This window comes from Onychomys torridus, chromosome 3 (assembly GCF_903995425.1).
Source record: "Onychomys torridus chromosome 3, mOncTor1.1, whole genome shotgun sequence".
NCBI classification, from domain to species: Eukaryota; Metazoa; Chordata; class Mammalia; order Rodentia; family Cricetidae; genus Onychomys; species Onychomys torridus.
Window position 1 is genome coordinate 2,800,786 of NC_050445.1, and position 11,327 is coordinate 2,812,112.

Genomic DNA, 11,327 nt, shown 5'->3' on the forward strand with positions numbered 1-11,327 from the left:
TAAAATTACATATAACAAAACAATTATAAAGCAAGAATTATAGTTATGTATCTAGTCTATTTATAATAACTAGTCTATTTGGCAAAATTAAAGAAGATATCCTATCCTATATTTGTGAGTCTAAGGTTTCATATCTAACTTATCTTTTATCATAACTAAGGAAAATTGTAACTATCTAGCTTCAACTACATCAAAGACCCCAGAAGGATATTATTATCTTTATCTGAGAACTGGGAGAAGGATGCAAGCAACTTTTGGGAGTCTTGCAGGGTAGGCAGAGACAGCTGGCAGCCTGGACAGTCACCTAATGTTCCTTTGTAAAATTGGGGCATCTGTCTTCAGCCCACAAGTCTAGAGTATCTCAGTTATTTTTCTCAGTGTCCTGTAGAATGTCTGGCAGTTTCCTCTGCAAAGCAGAAACCTGAAGGACCGTTTTGCCAAGCAAAGTTCAGTGGTCACCTTTCTATGGGTCCTACATGTCCAGTTGATCAAACAGTCCAGCAAGAACAGTTTCTTGCCCAAGTGACTATTTTTGTCAAGAAGAAGATAAACTCCATATGAAGTGTCTTCGATGCCCATCCTCCTCTCTGAAGTAAATCGGTGCTGCCAGGAGCAGACATGTCTCATTGTCCAGAAAGTCTAAATTTTTAAAATATTTTAAATGCCATATTCTGTAGGTCTTTGAAGTATTTGAAAATTACCTATCTATCTGAAATATATCTATGTATACCTAGAAGACTTAACTAACATGGCTACGAGTATGATTATCATAGATGATTAATTATTAATCTATTTCTTAATTGTCCATTACAATTTTAAATGAGCTGTACAAACATAATACCTCAAACAAGCGTAGAAATATACCCACAGTATAACAAAATTAACTTTAAGTTTGTATCAATAAACTAAAATCTATACCAATGTAAAACACTTCAAACAAGTTGTTGCTCTTTAAAAGTAGGTTCAGCAGTTTACCCTTTTATCCTATCATGTCTATATCATATCTCCATTTCTTTAGAAAGAGATTGCACTTATAATCAACCTGTTTTAATAAAAATATTGGTTTTTCTCTGTCCCACACCAGAGGGCTCTTCTGATTTGGGACACATGAATCTCTTAACCTTTTTTTTTTTTTTTTTTTTTTTTTTTAGCAATATGTCTGAGTTTAGAGAAGGAGTGAGCCAATTCCATCTCCAAAGCCAGCTTGATATATTTGGGAATTTGGGGGTAGTTCCTCTTACTACTTTCTGCTGGAGGGCGGTGCTGTATCTTATGGGGACACAAAGAAAATTTTAGGATTATGAAGTAGTCCGTAAGGGTGTATCATCTGAGCCAGTCACCTTGAAACTATTTTGGATGTTAGATCATCTAGCCCATGGTGTCACTGGAGACCATTCAGGCGGTCTTGGTTGGTCACACCTGATGTATCTTAATCTGGAACAAATCCATAGCCTCTTGCTTTCTGTGGAAACAAAAGCAGGGCCTCTTTTTCAAAGCAACATATCCTTATATCCAAATTTTGAAGTCAAGGTACCTTTAAAATATACATATTGGTTTAACTCAACAGCTTTTACGATCAAATATTTTTCTGTAGTTAAAAATCCTAAAGACAACACAATCAAGATTCTCTGTGTAATATCCATCTTTACATGGCTTATTTTTTATACTACCTTTACTGTCTCTTTAATGACTTTTTTTTTTTTTTTGTTTTGTTTTGTTTTTTGCAGGAGCTGAGGACCGAACCCAGGGCCTTGTGCTTGCTAAGCAAGTGCTCTACCACTGAGCTAAATCCCCAACCGACTTTATTTTTTTTAAACTATCTATTTCTTTATGTAACTGTATATATTTCTTTTTCTCTCTCTTTCAAGCCTACCTACATTTTTACACACATTGTAAAGCATTTGAAGTCTTGTTCCATCTGAATCTGTCTTATCGTGAATCAATTGCTTTAAATTGCAGCATTTCTAAGACTGAAACAGTGCTGTGGCTGCTGGCTCCGCCCACCTCTGCTTCCCAACATGGCGGTGGTACAGTTTACTGCCAGCTCTGGGTCTGGAGCCATGTGTACCATCAACTATCAGAAGCAGTTATATCAAAGCAGTGTGTAGCCCAGAAACCCTGCCCCCCCTCTTTTAACTAGCAAAAACTATATTCAACACACAACATAGTGTGCAGCTTGGAGACACCTCTGTGTAACACAGCATAGGTCAAGCCTGTGAGCATGCATGCATGCACGCACAAACGCCAGGAACCCACCATAGAGTAGCTTGAACCCACAGGCTGCTGGCAACTTGAGAGAGACAACTAGTTTTTTTTTTTTTTTTTTTTTTTTTTTTTGAGACAGGGTTTCTCTGCGTAGTTTTGCGCCTTTACTGGAACTCGCTCTGTAGACCAGGCTGGGCTCGAACTCACAGAGATCCGCCTGGCTCTACCTCCCAAATGCTGGTGTTAAAGGTGTGTGCTACCAAATCCCGGCTAGGAAGCTGTTTTTTTAGCTGTTTCAAACTGCTTGTTAAATATTCTCAGGTTTAAGGTGGAAACTCGAGCCGTTGGGTGCCATTTGTAAGCTAGAGTTTTTCTGGTCCTGCCTGGCCCAGGGTCAGGACAAATCTCTCACCCGCTGGTCCCACAGCCACTCAGACCCAACAAAGCAAACACACAGAGACTTATATTACTTATAAACTGTATAGCCTAGCAGGCTTCTTGCTATCTAGCTCTTCTATCTTAAATTAACCCATTTCTACTAGTCTATAAGTTGCCACATGGCTTGTGGCTTACAGGTACCTTACGTCTCACTTGTCATGGCGGCGGGTGGCAGTGTCTCTCTGCTTCAGCCTTCCACTTCCCAGAATTCTCCTCTCTGCTTGTCCCGCCTATACTTCCTGCCTGGCTACTGGCCAAGCAGTGTTTTATTTACTAACCAATCAGAGCAACACATTTGACACACAGAACATCCCACAGCAGACAGTGTCACACACGTATATGATGAATTTTAGTCCTTCCTGTTGTCGCCCTCTTTCCTTCTCCCACTGAAACCCTTCTTCTCCCCCCAAGTCCCCTCTTACCTTCTTGTTTTTGAGGGTGTCCTGCTGAGTTTAATCAGGGCTGCTTGCATGAGCAGGGTGGGAGGTGGCTTCACCCGTTCCTTCCCCCATCCATCTTTAACTGTCAATAGTCCCTTAGGGAGGGGTGGGGCCTCATGAGCACTCCCCCCACTTCCATAAAGAGATGTTCTCAACCTCGTGCAGGCAGCCACAGCGGAGTTAGTTCACGAGTGCACCAGCCGTGTCTGGAAGATGCTGTCTTGCATCAGTCCTTCCCGGGCTCTCAAGCTCCATTGCCTGTCCTCTCTTCCATGATGTTTCCTGACCCCCAGGAGAGGAGGAGTGTGGTATAGGTTTCTTCTAGGACTGAGAACTCCATGGTCTCTTGTTCTATGCACTTTGACCAGTTGTGAGTCTCTGTCTTAACTGCTGTCCACTGCTTCTTTGATGAGGCTGAGCTGCACTGACCTGTGGATAAAAAAATATTTATGGAGCAGGAGAGATGGCTCAGCAGTTAAGAGCACTTGCTGTTTTTGTGGAGGACCTGAGTTTGGTTTCCAGCATCTTCATGGTGGCTCATAGACATCTGTAATTCTAGTTCCAGGGGATCTGATACTCTCTTCTGAATGCAATGCAAATATACACACATATGCACACATATATGCAGGCAAAACATTCATACACATTCAATAAAAATAAATCTGAGAAAGGGTAACTATTTAGAAGGCAGTTTTACATCATATTCATTTCGTAAAATAACAGGAGCATGTCCTCTCCTAGGGCCTGTGACCTTCCCAGCTATGGCTTCTTGGCCGTGTTTACAGTATATTGCACGAGTTCTCCCTGGTAGAGCAGACCTTAAATCCAAGCAGAAGTTAGTTGTCTACCCCACAGCGTTTATGCCACTATCGAACCAGTGTACCTGTGTTGTCAGGCTGGTTGATTTTATTGTTCAGGGTTCACTCTTGGCTTCTTTTTAATGGCACTGACTTCTTTAGTTGGTTGATACTGTCCCTTGGGGTTCACTCTTGGCTTCTCTTTAATGGCACTGACTTCTTTAGCTGGTTGATACTGTCGCTTGGGGTTCACTCTTGGCTCCTCTTTAATGGCACTGACTTCTTTAGCAATTGTCCCTTCATCTACAACTTTGCGAACTCTTGTTTTCCGACCAAACTGTGCTCTTCAAATCTGTCTGCTCTGCTGTTCATTCCCGACTCTCACTATAAACCTGGCTAAAGACAGCCAGCAATAACCATGCTGCATCCTTAATTGTGTAGCGTCTCGAAATATCTTTGGCAAAATTAATTAGTGAGTTCAGCCCTATTCAGATTTTCAGGACATGGACAAAATGGGCATATTCTTAGCTAGAATGTAATGAGAATAGACTCTAGTCCTGTTTGCAATAGAATCCTGTGCCCTTCTTTACTGCCCATGATTCTTTTGGTATTTTGATCATCTTAATGTCCACCAGAACCACCTGTTCGTCTGTGTTTGTAGCACTCTAAGGGTTCTCTAGCCAACGTCCCTAAATTCTTTCACATTCCTCCATCAAACCAGTTCCTGAAATCTAGAGACTACAAAATCAGGTTTAGTCATGGCAATGACCCCACTTTTGTGGCACCGATTTTCTGGGTTAGTTATGTTCATGTTGCTGTAACAAAATACCTGTCTGATGTAACTAAGTGAAGGAAGAGTGTTTCAGTCCACCATGTCAGGAAAGCCGCAGAGTAGCTGAGTTCAGGGCAGTGGGAATGGATGCCAGAGACTGTTCACATCACAGCGGATCAGCAGGCAGAGCTGGTGAGGGACCAGGTCTAGGGCCTGAGTATGACTTTCAAAATCCTGCTCTTACTGACTCATTTCCACCAGTCACATCCCATCTCCTAAAGATTCTACAACCTTCCAGAATAGTTCTCCCAACTAGGGAACAAACCAAAACAAGAGCCTGTGGGGAACCTTTCAGATTCAAACTATAACAATAGTTCAAGATTCTAGGATGCATGGTGGCTCACAGCTATTTTCCCAGCACTTGGAAAGCTGAATCAGGAGAATTAATAGGAGTTTGATAAAGCCTGTGCTACATCATGAATTCAAGCTTGTCTGAGCTCCAGAGTGAGACCTGCAGGTAGGTACTATGTCTCCTTGCATGGTGCACTGAACTGAACACAGTTCTTTTATAGAAAGCAAGTACTTATGGGTGACAGTTATATAGGGTGACCAGTTTGGGAAGCACCCCTGTGTCATGCAAGGGGCACTGAAAAGTGGGTCTGCAAGTTTCCTGGGTATGCACATCTGCCAGCCACATGCCCTTCACATTTGATTTCCCTCCCCTGTGACCTTTGGTAAAGCAGCCCCACTTCCCCCACAAGAGAACTGTTGTCTGTATCTTCTATACATTAGCACCTGAAGTAGCAGGGCGTGCAGTGGGATCCTACAGTCCTCTTCTGGGTGTGACTTCTTTGCTGCATATGACCTCAGGGTTGGCCCTTTGCTACTTGCTGTTTCACCCCTTGCAGAATGCTCTGCTGCACTGTGAGGGTCTGCTGTACTGTGTGGATCTGCTCCACTGTGTGGGTCTGCTGCACTGTGAGGGTCTGCTCCACTGTGAGGGTCTGCTGCACTGTGAGGGTCTGCTGCACTGTGAGGGTCTGATGTACTGTGAGGGTCTGCTGCACTGTGAGGGTCTGCTCCACTGTGAGGGTCTGCTGTACAGTGAGGATCTGCTGTACTGTGTGGATCTGCTCCACTGTGAGGGTCTGCTGTACTGTGAGGGTCTGCTGCACTGTGAGGGTCTGCTGCACTGTGAGGGTCTGCTGTACTGTGTGGATCTGCTCCACTGTGTGGGTCTGCTGCACTGTGAGGGTCTGCTCCACTGTGAGGGTCTGCTGCACTGTGAGGGTCTGCTGCACTGTGAGGGTCTGATGTACTGTGAGGGTCTGCTGCACTGTGAGGTCTGCTCCACTGTGAGGGTCTGCTGTACAGTGAGGATCTGCTGTACTGTGTGGATCTGCTCCACTGTGAGGATCTGCTGTACTGTGAGGGTCTGCTGCACTGTGAGGGTCTGCTCCACTGTGAGGGTCTGCTGTACTGTGAGGGTCTGCTGTACTGTGAGGATCTGCTGCATTGTGTGGGTCTGCTCCACTGTGAGGGTCTGCTGTACTGTGAGGGTCTGCTGTACTGTGAGGAACTGCTGCACTGTGAGGGTCTGCTGTACAGTGAGGGTCTGCTGCACTGTGAGGGTCTGCTGTACTGTGAGGGTCTGCTGTACTGTGTGAATCTGCTCCACTGTGAGGGTCTGCTGTACAGTGAGGGTCTGCTGTACTGTGAGGGTCTGCTGTACTGTGAGGGTCTGCTGTACTGTGTGGGTCTGCTGTACTGTGAGGGTCTGCTGTACTGTGAAGATCTGCTGCACTGTGAGGGTCTGCTGCACTGTGAGGGTCTGCTGTACTGTGAGGGTCTGCTGTACTGTGAGGGTCTGCTGTACAGTGAGGGTCTGCTGTACTGTGTGGATCTGCTCCACTGTGAGGGTCTGCTGTACTGTGAGGGTCTGCTGTACTGTGAGGGTCTGCTGTACTGTGAGGGTCTGCTGTACAGTGAGGGTCTGCTGTACTGTGTGGATCTGCTCCACTGTGAGGGTCTGCTGCACTGTGAGGGTCTGCTGTACTGTGAGGGTCTGCTGTACTGTGAGGGTCTGCTGCACTGTGAGGGTCTGCTGCACTGTGAGGGTCTGCTGCACTGTGAGGGTCTGCTGTACTGTGAGGGTCTGCTGCACTGTGAGGGTCTGCTGTACTGTGAGGGTCTGCTGTACAGTGAGGATCTGCTGTACTGTGTGGATCTGCTCCACTGTGAGGGTCTGCTGTACTGTGAGGGTCTGCTCCACTGTGAGGGTCTGCTGTACTGTGAAGATCTGCTGTACTGTGAGGGTCTGCTGTACTGTGAGGGTCTGCTGCACTGTGAGGGTCTGCTGTACTGTGAGGGTCTGCTGTACTGTGAGGGTCTGCTCCACTGTGAGGGTCTGCTGTACTGTGAAGATCTGCTGTACTGTGAGGGTCTGCTGCACTGTGAGGAACTGCTGCACAGTGAGGGTCTGCTGTACTGTGAGGGTCTGCTGTACTGTGAGGGTCTGCTGCACTGTGAGGGTCTGCTGTACTGTGAGGGTCTGCTGTACTGTGAGGGTCTGCTGTACTGTGAGGGTCTGCTGTACTGTGAGGGTCTGCTGTACTGTGAGGGTCTGCTGCACTGTGAGGGTCTGCTGTACTGTGAGGGTCTGCTGTACAGTGAGGATCTGCTGTACTGTGTGGATCTGCTCCACTGTGAGGGTCTGCTCCACTGTGTGGATCTGCTGCACTATGAGTGTCTGCTGCAGTTTTTCTGTTTCTGTGATTTAATATTATGTCTTTTTTTCTATGTTGTATCTATACTTTTCTTTTAAAAAAGATTTATTAGTAATTATCTGTACAATATTGTCTTTGTGTGAATACAGATGCCTGTGGATACCAGAAGAGGGCATCATATCCCTTCAACCAGAGTTATAGTGGTTGTGAACTGTCCAGTGTGGGTGCTGGGAACCAAACTCAGGTCATCTATAACTGCATTACCTGTTCTGAACCTTGGAGACATCTCTCTAGGCCCCAGATTTCTGTTTTGTAATGTTCTTCAGATAATGTTTTTGTTTACATAGCTATGTTTATAATAAGTTCATAAATACCCCTGTTTTGAAATAATTATTTCGGTATGTGTGTGTATGTATGCTCATGTGTGTGATTATGGATGTGTGTATGCCACAGCATGCACGTGGGGAACAGAGGACATCCTCCATTGTCATCTTCCACTTCTACTCTGTCTGAGGCAGGGTCTCTTCTTGTTTTCTGCTGTGTACACAGAAATGGGTGAGATGGCCAGCAAGTTTCCAAAGGCTCTCCCTTCTCGCTGTAGGAACTCTGGCTTCCGGATGTCTGCTACCCTGTGTGGCTTTATGTGGGTCCTGGGGATCTTGTGCTTGTGTGGCCATGTTTTACCCATTGAGCCATCTCTCTAGTCCCAAATCTCTCGTCATTTATTTCCTTGTTTCTTATTTATTTCATATTCCATCTCTACTCTCTTTCTACAAGATTTCAAGTAGTGTCATTATTGTCTTAGAGTTTTTTGTTTTTCATCAGATCTCATTACGGATGGTTGTGAGCCACCATGTGGTTGCTGGGAATTGAACTCAGGACCTCTGGAAGAGTAGTCGGTGCTCTTAACCACTGAGCCATCTCTCCAGCCCTTTTTCTCTTTTTTTGTCTTTTATTGTTTTATTGCTGTGAAGAGACATCACGACCACAGCAGCTCTCATAAAGGAAACATTTCATTGGGGCTCACTTACAGTTCAGAGGTTTAATCCATTATCATCATGATGGGAAGCATGGTTGCAGGCAGGCAGACATGGTGCTGGAGAAGCAGCCGAGAGAGTTCTACATCTTGATCCACAGGCAGCAGGAAGAAACCGTGAGCCACCAGGCTTGGCTTGAGCTTGTGAAACATCAAAAGCCTACTCCCCAGTGCCATACTTCCTCCAACAAGGTCATAGCTCCAATAATGCCACTCCCTATGAATCTATGGGGGCCATTTTCATTCAGACTGTTGCAATTATACTCTTTTTTCCCCCCAGAGCTGAGGACCAAACCCAGGACCTTGTATTTGCTAGGCAAGCACTCTACCACTGAGCTAAATCCCCAACCCTAATTATACTCTTAGTATTCTGTTTCTTTTAGGACCTGTTATATTCATTTCAAATGATATTCTTTATATTACAGTTATTTTTATTTTATTTTATTATCTATCTATCTATCTATCTATTTATTTATTTATTTATTTATTGTTTTTCAAGACAGGGTTTCTTTGTGTAGCTTTGTGCCCTTCCTGGAACTTGCTCTGTAATCCAGGCTGTCCACGAACTCACAGAGATCCGCCTGGCTCTGCCTCCTGAGTCCTGGGATTAAAGGCCTGCACCACCACTGCCCAGCAGTTATTTTTATTTTTAATTAACATTTATTTATTCATTTATTTATAGGCAGCATCTGATCTGTAGCCCAGGCTGTCCTAGAACTCACTATATAGTCCAGGTTGTCCTTGAACTCAGGGTAATCCTCCTGTCTCAGCTTTCTGAGTGCTGGGATTGTAGAGCTGCCGTGCCTGGTGGGGCACCAAGCTGTCATAAATGAAGCAGCAGCAAGCACACAGTTCTGCCTTCCATCTCTTCTCTTCCATTTTTCATATTTGCTGTCCATCTCTACAGAGTCCGACACATAGCATTGATACTTCACAAGGTCGCTGATCCTCTTATCTGATTTAGACTTTATTCTACAGCAAAATACAGACAAAAGACCTTCGTTGTCTTGGTTTAGTTTTCCTACTCAGTCCTAAGATGAGCTGAGATTCAAACTCTAGAAGTTTCTCCAAGGAAGGCCCTCAGGAGTAGTGTAATTTAGATTTTCTGTGAAAGCATCTGTTGTATTCTGTGTGGATAATGCACCATTCGGCCAGATTTGAAAAGCCTGACTTTCTTGTTACTCGAGGACTTTGAGGGCATCATGGTGTCATCTGCTGGCTTTGGGCTCTTATGAGGCAAGCCTGACTTCTTCCTGTCAGAGAAGCTTTATCCTTTTGTCTGGCTTCAAGAATCCTTTTCTGTATATTTGGGTTCAATAACTTTAATAGCCTATGTTATAGGGTCAATAATTTCAGGCTAATTTTTTCTGGTGCATTGGATTTCTTATAAGTGGGTATTATAGAAACTCTCATTTCAAAGAAAGGGTTCTTAAATTATAAGTTAAATTTGTTCCATCATTTCTATATTCTTCAAAATATCCAATAATGTATTCATGAGCTTGCTTTCCTCTTTTCTAGGTCTGTCTTAAGTTTCTTCAGTCTGTTTTCATTATATTTACTTGTGTAATTTTAAAAAGCTTTACTTTTATTTATTTTATTTTAAAATTATGTATATGTGTGTCTGTGTGTGGGTTTGTGTACATGAGTGCAGGGGCCTGAGGAGGGCAGAAGAGGGTGTTGGATCCGCTAAGCTAGAATTACAGGTAGCTATGAGCTGCCTGATGTGGGTGCTGGGAACCCAGCTTGGGTCCTCTGCAGGAGCAGTGAGTGCTCTTGGTCCCCGAGTCATCTGCCCTGCCCCCACTTGTATAACTTCTATCCTTCAGGGGACATGGCAGGCTGGTGCATGGCCCTGTTCTCGTTCCAGGTTGCCCTCTGTCTGGGTGCTGGCTGGACTTCCTCCTTTAATGTCTTCTCAAGTCTGTCCACTGATGCTTCACCCTGATCTTGTCACCTTCTTCTCTCCTGAGTCACTGCATCTCTGTTTGGTGGCTTTCCTTCATAGAGGTAGTTCATCAGCATTAAAACAACAACAACAACAATAACAACAGCAGCAGCAACAACAGCAGCAGCAACAACAACAACAAAACTGCATGTGAGATGTTGGTCTGCCTCCAAGTGCTGTGTGGCAGTGTGCTTCTGGGTATGGTTACTTTTCTGTGAAGCCCCTCTCTTCCAGCAGAGTTTCCTTTCTGCTCTGACAAATGTCATGACCAAAAGCAACTTTGGAGTAAAGGGTTTCCTGCAGGCTACAGGCCACAGTCCATCACTGAAGGAAGTCAGGGAGGAAGATCAAGGATGAACTCGAAGCAGAAACCATGGAGGAAGGCCGCTTGCTGGCTTGCTCATGGGTTTATGCTTAGCCAGTTTTCTTATACTGCTTAGACCATCTGCCTAGGTGTGGTGCCACCCACGGTGGACTGACCTTTCTGCACCACCAGGGAATCTGTTCTGGGAAATCCTTTAATTGAGACTCTCTTCTCATAAGACTCTAGGCTGTGTTAACTTGACTGCTTAAGCTAACTAGGACAATTATCTTGCAATAATTGTTATTAAGTGAATTAGACATTCTTGGTGACTTGAGCTTTCTATATTCTTTTCTGCTGCCACAGAAGCAAAGGTTTCCTGATAAGTTTTGGTCTGAACAGTAGGGTGGACATAGACCTGTGGTTGGAACAGTTCTGGCAAGATGTATACTGCACGTAGCCACACTCCAGCATACGCTACTAAGGGCTGATATCCGGTGGTTGTTTGGAGCCTCCTCTTTGGCTGAAGGTGATTGATTGAGAATGTCAAGAACAGGGGCTGAGTGATGGCTTAGTCAGTAAAGTACTTGCCCTGCAAGCATAAGGAACTGGGTCCCCAGAACCCACATAAAAACCCACAGCCAGACTAGCTTAATCGGTGAGTCCT